Genomic DNA, 18,670 nt, shown 5'->3' with positions numbered 1-18,670 from the left:
ACACTGTTTGGTGTAGGAGTCCCATCCATTATGATGGTCCAATTTCCATTGTCTTAAAAATATGCCTTAGCTCTTGCTTGTTGGCACGTGAGAGTGGTTTTCTTTGTCTTCAAACAACAAGGTTCACATGCCTGGTGAGTGATTAGTGTCACTTGTGTCCAAGTTCTTTCACTGCAGAGGGAGAGGGTGGAAGTGAGTCTTAGGTTGAAAGGGAATAGTCCCAACTCTGCTAGAGACACACAACACAACAGGATATGCTCAACTTCTGGTAGATTAGTCCACATGAATGTAGCATTCATAAACATAAGGTGAACAGATAGCACGTACAACACCCATCGGAATAGTCCACACAAGTGCGACGGGCGTTATAACAAGTTTACAAGAATGAATGTCGAGTGTCTGATAAGATAGCCCACATGGGCGAGACAACATTAATAACTGATACAACACATTTCCAATAGGATATGTACTAAAACAACCAAAATAGTTCAACTGTATTAATACATGTTAAAGCAACATGCATTACAAGTGTCCAAAGAATAGTCTTAGAAATGAATACAATACATGTGTGAAAATGTGATGGCTTGTTAACAGGCTTCTAAATTAAGTGAAAGTTCCAAGACACATCCATACACCATTACATCACTAACCCTGATAACGGGGTGTTGGAGCCACTACTCGCTCCTCAAAGAAAATATTACAGACTCTCAAGGCTATGTGGGGGGAGCCAAGGTGAAAAATCCCCTTGCGTGTTCAAATGAGGGGTATATATAGCCAAGGGTGAAACTGACCCTTGTGACTATTCGACTTCCCTCATGATTGTTTGACTTACATGACTCTTCAACTTTACATGTGGGTCTCTTAGACTTCCACGTTACATTACATTGATTACAACAGTATGGCCCACAGTAGTGATGTGACCGAGATTACTCATGACATGATTTGACATGATAGAGCTGGTATGTTCATGCTGTTGGTGGTGTCCATGTTGAGCTGCAGTGCTGCTATGTGATGAATGTGCTCTTGGTGTATCATAGCTTCACCTCCACATGGCAAGGTGTGCTAAGTCTTATATGGTCTTGGTGTTCACTTGATGTTGCACGTGCATGTATCTCCTTCACTTTTACTTGGCATGATCCATGTATTTGTCCGTTCGCGAATAAGTCTCCTAGCATGTGCTCCTTGTTCATCCCATTCGTTGTCACACCATGTATCATCCTTGTACCTGTATCTATAATCACTCATGATGAGACAAAATCAAATACAAAAATATCCTATTCTACAAAGATGCATTATCTTTTGTTTTCAGATGTAGGTGATGAGGAGAGAGGACAAGGTTATGAAACTATGCAGAGCACATTTCAGGTTGGCATGCCGGCTCCAGGCACTATTAATAAAAATTGTGCAAAGGTCACTGGGAGGCTGAGATTGATAGTCCAAATCAATAGTGGCTGTCTATAGGATCTGGCTTGGTTGGAGGGTATATTTACGCAATTTTTCCAGGGAGACAGTGTAGGCAACAAGGGGACACTAGCAGTGAAAATTGTGCAGATTCTACGGGGAGGCTGGCAGCAGGCTGTGAGAGCTTGCTGGCCAAAACTGCATAGAGCTGGGAGGCTGGCCTGTAGGAAATCCCTGTGTAATTTTTGGGCTAAGCGAGATTCTAGGCAGCAGGGAGACAACCCATGGAAATTGCACAATTTTCATGAGGAGTAGTAGGCCGGCTGATAAGGTGAATAGCTAACAGAATTACACAAATTTCGAGGATAGTGTAGTGACATGCAGCAGGTATCTATCCAGAATGTCTACACAATTTCTTTAGTCAGCAGAGGCGGGCATGCTTGGTAGCTTCTACGCAATCTTTTGGAGGAGTGAGGCTCGGGGTCACTTTTGGGTCAAACTCTCTGGTTGACCATATAGAGGCTTGATAGATTTGCTTGCAGGAAGCGCAAATTGAGATGTATTGCTGAGAAATTTATGCGTTGTGCAAGGTGACAGTCAGTTAGGTTGACTCCAGGATTGCACAATGTAGAATTCCTGGGAGGCATCCTTAAGCTCTCCACAATTCTATGTAGTAGTACATGATCACTAAGGGCTGAGACTACATGGTGCAGCTCAACAAAGGTCTGGCTGTTGGGGGGTGGTCTGGTCGACAGAGTTTCAACAAAATGAATAAGTGTGTGAGTGAGTGAACTTGTGCATGCATGACCTTGCGAACACACACTCAACATGACTCGATGACAAGACACCTCGAACCATCAAGAAAACATACACTCAGTGTGATTAAACGACGCGTGAGAGCGACAAGCACGACACTTGAGATAGACATTCAGATGATCGTGATGACACTTTCGAAATAATGCTTACAACATCGTGTGTGAGTGCGATAGATGTTTACATAGCGAGCACAACTCAAACACAACCTTCAACATCACTAGAATGACGTCGCAAGCATGACATATCAATCAAGATGTCGAAGATGACAGTTGGTCAAACAATTGAAAAGGAGGCAAGACATGTAGAAGAAACACATAAAATGATTTTTTGAGTTTGTGCACATGCATGTTACTGAGGACAAGATGATACGAAAATGACAAGAAGTCTTGCAAACTCAACTAAGAGGTGTACTTCGAAAGGTGTTCTTTACTTACCATACTTACCCTCAAGATAATCATGCATCCGATAGAGTTTGCATGCGGTCCTAATATTTTCCATTAATTGGTTCCTTGGTCCTTCTCCTCAACTCCTTGGAAGAGATTTCAACATGTCACCTTTTCTTGTAGCCACTGGGAGGTAGATCTATGCAATTTCAGTAGACAGTGACTGCTATCGGAATGAGGCCTTGGGAGGGTCGTCTATGAAAGATCTGCATGCAAGACAGACAGGGGAAGCTTGGACAAAACTACATAGTTTTGAGGCACATCACACTGCTGCAGGATGGGGTTCCTGGGAGGGTACCTCTGCGCAATTTCTGAGTGTAGTGCAGCTAGACTTCTTTGCGCATTTCTGGAGAGAATTTTTGGCTGCCTGACTACTCTGAAAATGTTTGGAGAGCAGTGCTGGTTGGGGTCTCTGTGGGCTAGGGGGTTTCAGTAGGCAAGGGGAGTTGGTGTCTTTGAACACTATGGGTTTTCAATAGGCAAGGGAGAAAGCTTGATGGTTGCAAAAGAAAAGCACACAGTTCTAGGAAGCTGGATGACACTAGGTTGCTCGAGAAAATGACTAAGTGTGAGATCAATGAAACATATGTAAACATTGATAGGACTTGACTGTGATCGCACACAGACACTTAGTGACATAACGTAGACCATCCAAAATGCATAGGACATACTTTTCTTGATGCAACAACTTTCGTGACAAGAGTGTGTGAAGTGAGAGAGAAACATGTCCATGTGATGATAACCACTCATGCACACATTCTTTCCCTTGAAGCAAAGAACATTCCCTTTACATGACGAACAACAACCCCTATGCCGAAATATGACACATGCTGCATAAATATGAGAACATGGGCAAATCTTAAGATCAAGGAGGGGAGATTTAAATCATCAGCTTACCAACAAGTGACCAAGGATGAATGATCGTAGGATCCAAGGTAGGCTTCGAAATTTGCATGCGAGCCAATATTTTGGAGGGTGTTTGTAGCTGCTACCACATGTGGGAGACTAAAAAATGAGGTAGTCTCATTGAGACATGAGTTAGAAATTCAAATAAAGTGTTGTCTCATTTCTAGAAGCTTGATGGGAGTAAGAAAGTCTTGGATGATATGCTTGGCAAGAAAATATCCCCTCTCATCAAGACTGGTATGGGTTTCAAGGAATAACTTAGCTTCAGTAAGGTAAAGGCTGAAGTGTCAACTTCCCAGGTATAGGGAGTCTAGGATTCCAACAAAAACAACAAAGATGGAAAGGTTGTTGGAAACAACACCAACATGGAAAGCAACAAAATCAAAAGAAGGAAAGGCAGCAATAAAAGGCTAAGAAGCAACAACAGGAAGTGTAACAGAAGAGGGCTAGGCAGCTGAAATAAAAAGTGAAAGGAAGTAATGAAAACTGCCATGGGAGGCACATGAAGAGCTAGCAGAGGTCCTTTCCTACTCAAGGACAAAGCCTACAAAGAAAAGGTAACCTCTATCATCAAAATCCTTTTCATGGATATTGTTTTTCTTGCAATAATTTTGGGCATAAAGCCATAAACTGTAGATGGCATGAAAGGAAACAAAATGTGTTGGGTAGAAACAACCCAAGAATGCACAAAAAGGCTAGAAGAAGGTATGTTGGCCACAATAGGAGTTTTGAAAAAAACATTTTCAAAAAGAGTAACTCCTTTGCCCCATTCTTAGGTCAAATCAAATGCTACAATTGTGTCAAATTTGGGCACAAGAGAGTTGGCTGCAGAAATGAGAAGAAATGGAATGCTTCTTAGCATATGTATTATAATGAAAAAGCTTGGGATTTAAAGACAAGGAGAAAGAATGGAGTTGATAGATACACATTTTTCTTCAATACTTTGTGTCAACAGAGAAAGGTGAATAGAGAAGGAAGAAATCAAAATAATTATCCTCCTACTCTTGTAGAAAACCCCTCTATAAGGTAGAAAGGCTCCGAGTGGATTTGGGTGAAGAAAGAGAAGGTGAAAGACAATATTCCTCTATTCATGTGCAGTTAAGAGAAGACCCAAACAAGGGTAAAGAAGAATCAAGATGGTAATTCTTCTATCGGAAATTGACCTTTGAATTTTTCGAGGAAGAAGGGGGATGATCTGCTCAGGGGGAGTAGATTGTTTGTTTCTCTTCAATGAAGGAATAGAAGGGCGTAAAGGGAGGCCAAATAAGTCAGATGCAAGAATCCAAGGAGAATGTGTAGGAATTTACAGGGTAAGTTCCTCAGAAAGAATACCAAAAGGACACCGCTCACAACCAGATCTCAAATCAATACACCAGTATTTTTGACGTGGTTAAAACCCTCAGAGTGCAAGGAGGGAAACAGTCCACGGCCTGTCCCAACGTGGGTACAGACAATTTATTAATCAAAGAATGAAAATTTACATAAGCTTCTCTCATGCACGGATTGCACGAACAATGACCCTCCATGCGCTTTAAATAGAACTCATGGACCAATCGGGTGTCAAGCCACGGATCAAGTGTCGGTAATACCGAGGTGAGAGTGAACCGTCGGATCACTACAAATCGTGACCGTCGGATTGTAAGTTACAAAATGTACAACGGTAAAGAAACACACTTTACCTAACTCTAACCTAACTCTATACTAGACCAAGTTGAACTTAACTATATCCTATGTGTCGGAATATCCTAACATCCCCCCTTAAGAACAACTTGGGATAGGATTGAAGGATTTACAAATATGACACAATAGGAGAAGGAAGGAGGCACTAGAGCCTATCCCCCCTTAGTGACAACTTCCTGAACTCCAAGCATATATCGAAGTTTAGTGAACTTCGCCTCTGTGAGAGCCTTTGTGAAGATGTCTGCAACCTGATCATCTGTTGGACAATATTGCACTTCAAGAACATGGTCATGAATGAGCTTTCTGATGAAGTGCATGTGTAGTTCAATGTGTTTGCTGCGCTGATGCTGGACTGGATCTTTGCATAGCTGAATGGCACTTTGATTATCACACCAAAGTGTGGTTGGATGCTGCTGCTCAAAGCCAAACTCTGATAGGATCTGACGAAGCCACAAGGCTTCCTTACTAGCTTCCACGACACCACGATACTCTGCTTCTGCTGATGAAAGAGAAATGGCAGCCTGTTTCTTACAAGCCCATGTAATAGGTCCTGAACCAAGAGTGAATACATAACCGGCAGTAGACTTCCGATCATCAAGGTCACCAGCCCAATCAGAATCAGTGAAACCAACTAACAGAGGAGCTGCTTTGGCACTGTAATGAATCCCAAACTGTACTGTACCTCGAACATAACGAAGTATTCTTTTAGCTGCTTTCCAATGACTTTCACGGGGGTTTTGCATAAAACGAGCAACAAGGCCAACAGCAAAGGAAAGATCAGGACGAGTATGGGTTAAATACAAGAGTTTTCCGACAAGTTGACGGTATAAGGTAGCATCAACTTCAGGAGAAGTACAAGAGACTGAAAGTTTGACTCCAGACTGAAAGGGAGAAGTGGCTGGCTTACAGTCTTCCATGTGAAAATGACGAAGAATATCACAAGCATACTTGGACTGGGAAAGGAAAATACCCTCTTGGGATTGCAAGACTTGAAGACCGAGAAAATAGTGTAAGTGTCCTAAGTCTGTCATTTCAAATTTCTTTTTAAGGCTGGACTTCACATGGTTTATAAGGTTGGGATCACTACCAGTAAGAATAAGATCATCAACATAAAGAACAAGGATGATGAGAGAGTTGCCCACTTTCTTGGTGTAGACAGTATTGTCAGAATGACACCTAGAAAAGCCAGATTCTAAAAGAAAGCTATCCATTTTGGCATACCAAGCTCGAGGAGCTTGCTTGAGGCCATAAAGGGATTTCTTAAGTCGACAAACGAGGCTGGAGTCTGTTTGTATGAAGCCAATGGGTTGTTCCATATAGATTTCTTCCTGCAAGTCACCATGCAAGAAGGCAGATTTAACATCCATTTGATGGACTTCCCATTTTAAAGAGGCAGCAAGGGAAAGAACAAGGCGGATAGAGTTCATTTTGGCAACTGGAGAGAAGGTTTCAGTGTAGTCAATGCCTTCAACCTGTGAAAAGCCCTTAGCAACTAGACGAGCTTTATGTTTATCAACTTTCCCATCTGGTCCATACTTGGTTCTGTAAACCCATTTGCATCTAACAAGTTTGCGTCCCTTTGGTAGAGGAACAAGATCCCATGTATCATTTGTCATCAATGAATGATATTCTTCATTCATAGCTGTTTCCCAATGTGGATGGCCTGAAGCTTCTGCAAAAGTGTCAGGATCATGATTTACTGGAGCTTGAGCCAGTAAAGAAGAGGCTCTTTCAAACTGAGAACGTGTACGTCGCTGATCTGTAGGATCACCGGCAAGATCACCTGCTGCATCCCGAGTAGCACGGACCCATCTTGGAAGTTGAGGATCCTGAGAAGGTGGGGAAGGATTATCATCCTCGCTTTCATCATCAGAAGAAGAAATGTTTTCAAAGATAGAAGAGATAGGAAGAGGTGGCACATCCGCCGGACTAGGCTCGCAGGCCGATTTATTTTCATCAAATTTTACATCTCTTCTAATGATAACATTTTTGGACTTAAATGGAATAAGTCTATAGCCTTTTACATCTTCAGAATATCCAACAAAAGTACATTTCTCACTCTTAGGTTCTAAGGCTTTATGCTTTTCATCTGGAATATGGGCCCATGCTTCACTTCCAAACACACGAAAGTGACTTACATCTGGTTTAATGGAACTCCAGGCTTCTTCTGGAGTGAGATTCTCTAGAACCTTAGTAGGAGTGCGATTGATTATATAATTTGCACAATTAATTGCTTCGGCCCAAAAACTAAGACTGAGTCCTTTAGATTGCAGCATACAATTAGCCATTTCCTTTAAGGTGCGATTTTTCCTTTCAGCTACACCATTTTGTTGTGGAGTGTATGGAACAGTATGTTGCATTTGAATTCCATTTTCGGTGCAAAAGTTGATGAAAGCATTTTTAACATATTCTCCACCATTATCAGTTCTTAGCTTAAGAATTTGATGTCCAGATTGTTTTTCAACGAATGCTTTGAAGGCCAAAAAGGTGGTAAATACTTCGCTCTTGAGTTTTAAGAAGTATACCCAAGTGCGTCTGGAGAAATCATCAATGAAAGTTAAGAAGTACTTGCAGCCAGAGAATGAAGCAACAGGAAGAGGACCACATAAATCACTGTGCACAAGCTGTAAAGGGGCTGAGGCGTGCCAAGAGGCACGTTTGTCAAAACTGTCCCGATGATGTTTTCCGAGTACACATCCGGAACAAACACCATCTTTGCAAGATACCATAGGAAGACCTGTCACCATGTTTTCTTTACATAGATGCTGAAGGGAGCGATAGTTTAAGTGACCATACCGCTCATGCCAAAGTTTGCTCACTTCATCATTATGAGCAACAAATACTGAGGGAAGATGGGATGACCCAAAGTTGTGAAACTTATACAACCTTTTGGAATCATCAGCAAGACCAGTAGCTAGAATCTGTTTAGGATCTTTTAGATCCTTGATTACAACATCATGAGGTGAAAATTCAACAATTTTACCTTCACCTGAATGAGTTATCTGATAGACAGATAGAAGGTTGCAGGATAAGTTTGGAACACATAATACATCATTGAACTGACCATTGTCTAGATGAACAGTTCCAGTCCCTACAACATTAAGAGATCTATCATCACCAACATATATATTTTTGGTGTTACAATCATTTAAAGAAGAAAACATGGCTTGGTTTTTGGCCATGTGACAAGAGGCTCCAGAATCAATGAGCCACTCATGAGAATGAGAAGAAGAAGAAGATACATTTAATGCATAACCAGACTGAGATGATTGACGATGACATGCAGAAAATGCCGTTCCGGAAGTTGAAGTTGAAGTAGGCTCCAGATGGATGTTATGTTTCTTCATTGCGGCTTCCAAGGCTTCCATCTTCTTAAAGCATTTAGATTCTAAGTGGCCATCTCGATTACAAAAGTTACAATGTCTGTCAGTCTTCTTCCATTTGTTTTTATTGGTCTTGTCATATTGCTGAAATGATCTTTCATCTTGAGGCTGAGTTGGTTTAGGACCATTCCTTTGAGGATAAGACTTCTTAGGATTCTTTGAATTTGGTTGCTGCTGGGCGGCTAACGCTTTCGAGGAAGAGTTTCCAAGATTGAGAAGACCAAGGTGTAAGAGTTTTTCTTGTTCTCTTATTAAGGAATCACAAAAGGAGTCAAAGGAAGGGGGCTTGTAGTCTTTGCCTTGACAAATGAAAGCTTCCCTGGTAGAATGGAAAGTGGAAACAAATACAGAGTAGGCTGGTCCCAACTTAGTAAGGATGGAATAAATAAGGTTACCATCTTCTTTCTTAACTTTAACACCTTCCAAGAGATATCTAAGGGTCTTGAATTTGGACAAGAAATCTTCAATGCAAGAAAAATTATTAGGATCCAAAGTAAGCAACTCATTCTCAAGTTGATGGGCTCTAATTTCATTTTTAATCCCAAAAACTTTAGCAAGTTTTTCTAATGCTTCATGAGGAGTTTCAATTTCTGCAATGTGGAATCTAAGATCAGGAGAAACAGACATTCCTATCAAACCACGTGCTTGATCTTGTCGATTTTCCCATTTTTCGGCCTTGTCTTCATCTTTGGGTTTCTTCTCTTGGTCTGTGGCTATTCTGAAGAGACCTTTACTTCTAAGTAAATCTCCCATGTAGGCTACCCATTGGAAGTAGTTAGTGCTGTCAAGAATGACTTGGCATGGACTTTCCATTTTTTGAAAAACAACTGAAGCTGAAGATGCTGAAAGTAAGTGGTCCAATGGATAGATCTCGAAAAAATAGGCGGTTTTAAAAAAAACGGCTCTGAAAAAGGCTTCCGGATGAAGAAGTTATGGCTTTTTGAAAAAAAAAATGTTGACGTTGCCGGCAAAGTGCGCGAATGTGCGGGAATGAAAAAATCCGCCCCCACAAAATGGAGACTTGAACCCAAGACCTCTACTCTCTTAAAAGTTCTTTGAACCAATTGATCTATACAAAATATTTGAGAGAGAGAGAGAGAGAGAGAGAGAGAGAGAGAGAGAGGGGGGGGGGGCCTCGATTTGCGTGCTTGCCTTGGGAAGACTCTTTTCCCCTACAAAACACAAAACACAAAACCCAACACGAATATCCAAAGAAAAACGAACCTTACGGCTCGAAGTTAGCTTTAGCCAAAAAACTAGAAATTTTAAAAAAAATCTCAAAGTTAGCTTTTAGCCGAAAAACTAAATATTTTTCTCAATGTTTCTGATTTTCCGAGATCACACTAAGGTGCAGGGAAAAGAGCATACGCATGAGAAAAATCCTTTCTTTCTGTTTCTGATTTGCCCAGATCGCACAGAGTCGCAGGGCAAAGAGCATACGCAGAAATGAAAGGTATAGATCCGGAAAAAAAAAAGGCTAAATAAACCGAAACCGAAATAAGCAGAGAGAAAATGACAGTAAACTGCAAAAAAAAACACTGTATACCTCCCGATCTGAAAAATGACGCAGCTAGGGCTACCGGAAACCTTTTCGCGTGAAACGAAAGGGGTTCCTCACTGAAACAGATGCTCCGAACGCAACAGAGCAGTCCTCTCGGCCCGAAAGCAGTCAGAAACAGCAGATCTAGGAAACGACAGCCGCATGCAGTTCTACCGGCTTCAGATTTGGATCACCAACGGACGCGGCCCTCAAATAGCTCTGATACCATGTAGGAATTTACAGGGTAAGTTCCTCAGAAAGAATACCAAAAGGACACCGCTCACAACCAGATCTCAAATCAATACACCAGTATTTTTGACGTGGTTAAAACCCTCAGAGTGCAAGGAGGGAAACAGTCCACGGCCTGTCCCAACGTGGGTACAGACAATTTATTAATCAAAGAATGAAAATTTACATAAGCTTCTCTCATGCACGGATTGCACGAACAATGACCCTCCATGCGCTTTAAATAGAACTCATGGACCAATCGGGTGTCAAGCCACGGATCAAGTGTCGGTAATACCGAGGTGAGAGTGAACCGTCGGATCACTACAAATCGTGACCGTCGGATTGTAAGTTACAAAATGTACAACGGTAAAGAAACACACTTTACCTAACTCTAACCTAACTCTATACTAGACCAAGTTGAACTTAACTATATCCTATGTGTCGGAATATCCTAACAGAATGAACAGAAAGGTGTATATGATTGATGAAGGTATGGTTGTGATTTCTTGTTGATTACTGGAATAAATTGGTTTATTTTGAATATATCAACATTGAAAAGTAGGAGTATAGCTAGCATGAGGAGTACACAACAATATCTTATGTTGTTGGAAGAAGATGGGTTGCAATGGAAGTGTGGAATTACAAGAAGCTTATAGTCAAGTCAGGTCCACAGGATCACTCCCCAGGTAGAGGTGAGAAATTTGTTACAGGATATCAAAGAAAATTGGCTCAGGGGGAGTTGCTTTAATAAGTATTAGCAGGAAACAATGGGTAGCCTCATAAAGGGAGATTGTTGAGAAAATGAAAGGTTTTCATCTTCGGTGAAATACCCTTATTTAATTTAAGCTCTAAGTTTGATTATGCATGGCAGTCTGATGTTCATGAAACAAAATTGGTGCAAGATTTCCATGTCCCTTAATCCTTAAATGGTATAGCTATGTCAATTTGTTGTGTTGGGCTCATGTTGAGTAACCCTGTGTGCAAATGGAAAATTATTTTTGAGAAATGAAATATTAGAGTTTTCCTATTACATTGTTCCATTTGTATCATTTCTTTTGGTGCACTTGGTATTAGCTGTCAAGCAGTCCCTATTGTAAAGATATGATCTCAAGGGGAGAAATGGAGATGCTGAAATAAAGTAAGCACAGTCTCAAAAGCAGCACCAGCAATGACGTCCAAGAAGAAATTCATCATCATTAATTGGTATTCTCAGCAGCAACAATACCATGAGAAGTTTAATGGGTATCACTCTTTTTGATACAAAGATGCATTAGTGGAGAGAGTGCTCAACAAGTAGCCATAAGGTGTCCAAAACTAGAAGGACAAAGAAGAGGCAGTATATGTTCAGGGGGAGCATATCAAATATGCCCAGTTTTTGGAGCAGCAGCAGTGACATTCTTGGAAGAGATGTCTGCGAGGCAGAATGCACATCTCAACAACTAAACTATGGTCTTTACATCCAAGTGATTGCACATGGAGAGAAAGCCATCTTGTAGCCCATTTCCATTAATGTTAAAGGGGGAGAGAAGTTGTGGAGAAGCTCTGATGGCCTTTGCAAAAGAAAGAAGGCCATTAGTGTCTCATGCAATGAGATTTGTGGAAGCAACATGAGGTTTGGCCATCACATGAAGAGAAGGGTGGAGTGTTGTAGTCAATGCCAAAGGGGGAGATTGTTTGACAATTGGTATTGTTTAGATGCTCAGTGGCCTAGTGAAGGCATTTGTAAGTGTGTTGGCATTGATTCCAACGGTCATGCTAGGAGATGTGTTGTGAAGTTGGGATTACCTAACTATTGGTAGGAGTGTTGGCATTGAAGTCAACCAGACTAGCTTGGATGCTTGTCGTAGTAGATGTTGGTAGTGATGGCCCAGGAGGAATCTCATGGTTGTTCATGGCTCATAAGGATTCCTATGATAGTTGCAATATTTAAGTAGAGAATCATCATAGCAACAAGATTAGTGGAAAAGCCATAAAATGATGATTAAAGTGATGAGCCAAATGGAAGTCCATGTTAGCTGCAAGCTTCTTGTAGAAAATCATCACAGTAGGAGGCTTACTGAAGAAGCCATAAAATGATGATTATTGTGATGGTCAGGATGGAATCCCACGGTAGCTGTAGGCTTCATGTACAAAATCATCAAAATATTAGGCTTATTGGAGAAGCCATAAAATGATGATTATAGTGATGGACCATATGAAAGTCCATGATAGTTGCAGGCTTCATGCAAAGGACCACCATGGTGGGTGTGATTTTAGATGTTCGAAGAGTCAAGGAACAAAAGGGTGGCAGAGAGTTTGGAGCCATATTAGAGGTAGAAGGTGGGCTCAAATCCTACATCTGACCCTCTCTATTGGAAATTTGTATGGAATACCCTTCCAATTCCATGCGAAAGTCCATAAATAGATTCCTAGTTCAAAAGTTATGGCCTGTTGAAGTTTAGGGATTTGAAGCCTTAGGCAAGAAGGAATATTGGCATATCAAAGATCGGTGATCCAGAATATTAGAGATATCATATCAGAGGACCATATATATATCAACAATCACAACATCAAAGCTCCATAGATATCATAGATCACATATTGAAGGTTAGAGATATCGTCTGTCAGATTATTAGTGCATCACATTATCGACGGTCGCAATGTCGGAGGTCCAATACATCAGAGCTCAAAGGAGATCGAAACATCGACAATCGTAGGATAAAAAATTCTTGTTGTCTTGTTGGGGCCTAACCTAGGTTTAGCGTTAGTTAGCCAAACAAATCCCTACACTACTGGCCCTTTCGGCATCAGCCCGCAGACCGCAAACCGAAGTATCACCCGAAGCAGTATGGGGGATGCTAGAACCAAGTTTCTGCACCCTAAGAAGGTTGTGATGTCGGTTTATTCCTTCTATTCCTGCTTTCGCGTAGGTCATTAAGTTCTAGGGCTATGTCAGCCTAGCCCCTTATTCCTCCCTTTGATACCTCCACGAAAGGGTATGACAGACCTTTGTGCAGCCCTAACCTTTGATTCATATACTTTCGTGCTGCTAAGGTATCGTATTGCACATATTGTCAAGTTATCTTAAGAATCTTACTTATCTTATTAGATAATCACAGTTAGCACCACGTAAATATATATCCTTATTTGCGTTCAATTATCCAACGTAATTACATACATTCGCGCATCACATAAGCATTATAAATCAAATTCATACACAACATGACAAGATGCATTAATTGGAACAAAGACACATAATTTACAGACTACTCCTTTTTATTGATATCTTCAAGTGATTACAAACTCTATCCGCCCTGCACACATAGCTACAGGGGTCTTCACACTCAGCTGCGGAATTCTGCCCTAGGCCTCTGTGCACTCAGCTGTAGAGCCTCTACCTACGCTATGACCCGAAACTTAGACTTCTTACTTCAAAGCTATGACTAGCTTCGCCACCATTGAACTACTTAGAGCTTAATTACTTAGCTCTTTTTATACAATCCCATGGTCCATGGACCATGGGTAGATCTTTTACAACAGACTTTACTTTACAAAAATAAGGGTGGACAATCCTTTATGACTCATGAAACCTTCGTGCTCCGCAACCGCAAAATGTGGAGTCTTTACAAGTTTATTACAAAGTTCGACCCAAAATATGGGATTTTAGCCCCAAAACTGTCCTTGGGAGGTCCTGTTGCCAACAAGCCCCCAACACAAACATCATGACTCGCCCTTGAGTCACTTGGCAAGTGGAGAGATCTTTGCGCAAAGCTCTTCCAGCTCAACTTGTATGACCACAACCTCAGCCGTGCACTGTGCGGCCGCCTGCTTCGCATCTTCAACCATCTGCTCGGTCATTACTCCTGAACTGTTGGCCTAAAGCTTCTATTGAGTTTCTTGTAGAGTCGAAAGATTTCCTTCAATAGAGCCTGTTACTGTGTAAGCCTCATCCAGCTAGGGATTCAGTCTTGCCTTCAGCACTGTTACCTTGTTTAGTGCTGCATCCACCTGTTCTTTCAGCTGCTTGGACTCCTGTAGTTTTTCTAGTCTCTATGTTAGTGCAATGGTTCGCGCTGTGCCCTTGACCTCATCATAACACTGTTGTAGCTCGCGCGCTTCTATCTCTTGTCGTTGTACATTGGGGTCATCCTGGAAGCTTGTTAGGACCACAAACGACTACTCAAAAAAGTTGCGTGCAGTCTGCTATTGCATTGTTCATCGTCGATGTTGCTTCTATGAACGTGGTCACCTGCTACTCCTTTACTTCTGGAGGAATTGAAGGTTGGACCTTCAACTGTAATTCTATGATTTGTAGTTTCAACTCCAACTGAACCCTCGCCATCATAGTACGAGTGTCGCGCACCCCCGTAGCCAAATTGCGGATGCGCACCTCTACTAGCTCCTCCTCAGGAATGGCCAACTCTGGGACCATTCGGCATGCCTCCTCAACGACCTAGATAATGCACTTGTTCTGATTAGTCGCCTTGGTCAGGGCATGGTGTTCATGGGCCCTTAGCTCTGCAATCACTCCATCCTACAATAAGTGGAGTGCTTCACCCGAGAGTGCTGTTAGATTCAACCCTACTCCCTTTAGGGCACTGACAGTGGGCTTGTGAGCTTCATTCTTCGCGATTAGTTCTCCATCAGGCAGCACTATCACGCTAGAGGCCTTTGCGCGTAGCATCTCGGTAGCTTCTAAAGTACCGATAACTAGGATGGTAGACACTATGACGGTCTACAATGCGCGGGTCTATAGCTCCTAAAAACCTATCTGGATAGCCCCCAATATTGTCTACAACTATTGCTCAAACTGTTGTAGGGCCTCCATGGTGACATTCCTCATTGTGTCAATGATATCATACAAATCACCCTCTGTGAGGGTGATTGGGTCCAGTGATGTCTTGGTATCCTTTGATTTCTTCCTAGACCCTCCTTTCTCCTACTCCCTTGGATGCTTGATGCAGGTGGACATCGCCTATTGATCCACACTGTGCTGTTCAGTCTGCTCATCCGTCTCCTCCTCTGTCTCAGGTGAAAGTGACCGGACGCCTTTGTCAGAGCCTCACTCTATCCCACATGTCTGCTTTGTTTTCTACTGCGCGAAATCGCACTCCACCTATTTTTGGCCAACTGAGTCATCTTTAATTTGGCCTCCTCCTTCTTTCTCTGTGCGGTGGACTTGCTCCCTCTCACCACCAAGTCCATTGTAGCGCGCCACTCTACCGACCATTGATCAGGTATTGCATCAATGGCATCATCCATTGCCAGATAAGGCAAGTCATACCATTTTTGTGTAGGGTTCTTTTGTGCCCTAATGGACACATGGTGAAAGTCTGCTTTAGATTTTGTATAGTCCTACAAGTTGGCATACACTGTAGGCGACAACAGCTGTTTGCGATTGATGGCCATGTAGATGTTCATCTCCATCAAGATCCAAAAGATCTTACTATCCTTGATTCATTGTGCATCCTTGGTCACCCATAGGGAAGCGTACTTCGTTGATTCTGGTAGGTCTGGCGCAACCGAAGAGAATTGATTGTCCTTTGGAAGCTCCCATCCTACTAGCACAATTGACAGCAAGAGCCACACATAGTGGAACGTCTTGCTAAGCTCCTGCACTGTGCGACAGTTTGCTAGGAACTTGCCGCGAAGGTAGTTCGACCAGTTGAACTAGACTCCTTCGGTGCACTAGGCTGCTAGCGCCATGACCGGCGCCAACACTTCATCAACATGACACTTCCTCATTAGTTTCCATGCTAGAATCTGCATGGCTACCTTTACAGTAGGGTTGCAGATGCTGGATATGGCATATCCACGTGGCTTCTTCACCATTTTAAACTTTTCTTTCATGGATTCTGCGAGGGCCTGGTCACCACCTTTTCCGCCAAATATCATGGTCGGATTCTCTCCTGTGTAAGGAAATCGCATGATCCTATGGATCAACCTTTCAGTGATGGATATTGGCTCCTCCAACCATAGAAACTCATCATGCACCAAGTATAGTAGCTACTTGATGACCAATATTGTAACCAGGGTGTGGTTGTAGTGCAACACCCAAAGCAGGTTGAGCAACCCTACCTCGTCTACTCCTCTAAGCCACCTCCACAGCTCCAATGCATTCATTCCAGTGTTTGTATCGATGATGAGACGCATCATATGCTTGGTCGCCAGGTGTGGGAACTTCTTGTGATCTGCCAAGTCCCAATCCTTAGGTTTTAGCAGTGGCACTCATTCCAAGCACGGTCCTTTGAAAATAATCTCATCCGAAAGTAGAGGGGTTTGCAAGGGGGTCTTTCTCTCATCAATGTCTTGTGGCACCTTGGTCTTGCCCTTGCGCAGAGGGACATACTTAGGAAATCGAGTAATGGGGTCAGCACCCTGGGCTTCAACCTCCAATTCAACTTCCACATCCTCCTCATCCATTAGGATGTCTTCGATTTCTTCCTCTTCCAGCTCGAAATTTATGGCTTTTCCCTTCTCCTATGTGGTAGGCTTCGGTGGGTTTCTTCTTTGTGATGCACACATTGGTATTGCAGGCTATTTGCCCTTCTTATCCTTCGCGGTTTCCTTGGTTGGGGTGGGATTTGGTCTCGATGTTCTTGGTGATTTAGGGACTTCGAATAATACCTCGACAACCTCTGGAGTAGATACTTCTACCTCCATCTCAACTTCTGGCACTGACTCCTCTACTTCAGTATCTATAGCTTCTATGGGTGTCGACATAACTCTTTCCAACAGTGCTCGCAATGTCTTTGGTAAGTTTGCAAACGCTGGAGTCACTTTCAAAGCCTCGATGAATTCTCGGTTCATGTGTGCCTGAGAGCTCGACAACTCAATTCTCAAAATGCCAAGTGTTTTTCACTAGGCAGCCACTTGTACTTTATAGGGAATTTTGAATTCAAATCCGACCATTCCCCCAAATTCAGTTCATTAATGCTGAATTAGCAGCAGATCTTCCAGGATCTTACCCGTAAATTTAGTCTTAAATGTCAACCACCCGCTCCATTTGGCAACATTTCTACTGTCAAATCATGAACAATGAATTTAACGGTCACATTCCAGCTGGCTTGCTCGATTTCTCCCTAGGTAGCGCAGCTCCCTTCGCGTCGTTGCGAACTCTGTGAAATTTCCTTGCTTCGTATAGTCCTCAAATCGCATAGCTCCCCAACTAGGCAGTGTAGTTTATAATCCATCACCTCCTTTCAGCTTCCTAGAGCACTAAGACTGTGCTACCTTCATGTAGTCACATGGCCAGATTACTGGTCTATGGCTTCAGGCGACTTCCATTCACCTTTCCTGGGAAGGGTTCTCCATTCAATTTGACCAACTGAACTACTCCTCCATCGGTAATATCCTTAATGATATAGGGCCCTAACCAGTGCATTCTGAATTTCCCTAGAAATTTATCAAACTTGCTGTCATATAACAAAACCAAGTCGTTTACCTTAAAGGTGTGCAGCTTAATGTGCCAATCATGCCATGCATTTTCGCGCTGCTTTTGGACCTGTTGGTGAAATCTCGCTGGAAATCTCTCTTCATCAAGCTCATCCAGCTGTGCGAGCCTCTCCTCCAGGGTTCCGTGATCTGTCATACCTGTGAGTGCCGCTATGCGTAGACTAGGAACGATGTATTCCATGGGCATTACTACGTCAACACCATAGACAAGCTGAAAGGGTGTTTGTCTAGTCAACTTTTTGCATGTTGTCCGATAGGCCCATAGTACTATGGGTATGTGTAGGTCCCAATCACTTTGCTGAGCATTGCAAAGTTTAGTCAGTGTGTTCTCTAGCACTTTATTGAATGCTTCCACCATCCTATTAGCTTGCAGGTGATAAGGCATGCTCTTTTGGTGATGTACCTTAAATTCCTTCTTCAGTGCGTTGATCGTCTCATTCAGAAAGGGTGTACCGTGATCACTCATCAAAATCTTTAGGCAACTAAATCGCATCAGTACATACTCAAAGAGGAACTTCGTAGCAGTCGCGCCTGTGGAATCCTTCACAAGTTGTGCCTCCCCCTAATGAGTCAAATACTTCGTCGTGGTGATAATGTACATCGCTCCTGTCTTTCCTTGGGGCTAGATGGGTCCCACAAAATCTCTTGCCCATTTCTCAAAGGGTTGTAATGTCATATGTGGATTCAGAGGCATCTCATCCCTCCGCAATGGCATGCCAGTCCTTTGACACACATCACATGCTTTGTAGTAAGCTTTTGAATCCTGATGGAGGGTTGGCCACCACAACCCTATGCATAGAACCTTTTGCGCAATCGCTCTCCCTGCATAATGTCCTCCT

Source organism: Pinus tabuliformis, chromosome Q, assembly GCF_031772625.1.
Source record: "Pinus tabuliformis cultivar Carrire ecotype Pingquan chromosome Q, CPIR1, whole genome shotgun sequence".
Lineage (NCBI taxonomy): Eukaryota > Viridiplantae > Streptophyta > Pinopsida > Pinales > Pinaceae > Pinus > Pinus tabuliformis.
This window is presented reverse-complemented; position numbering follows the sequence as displayed.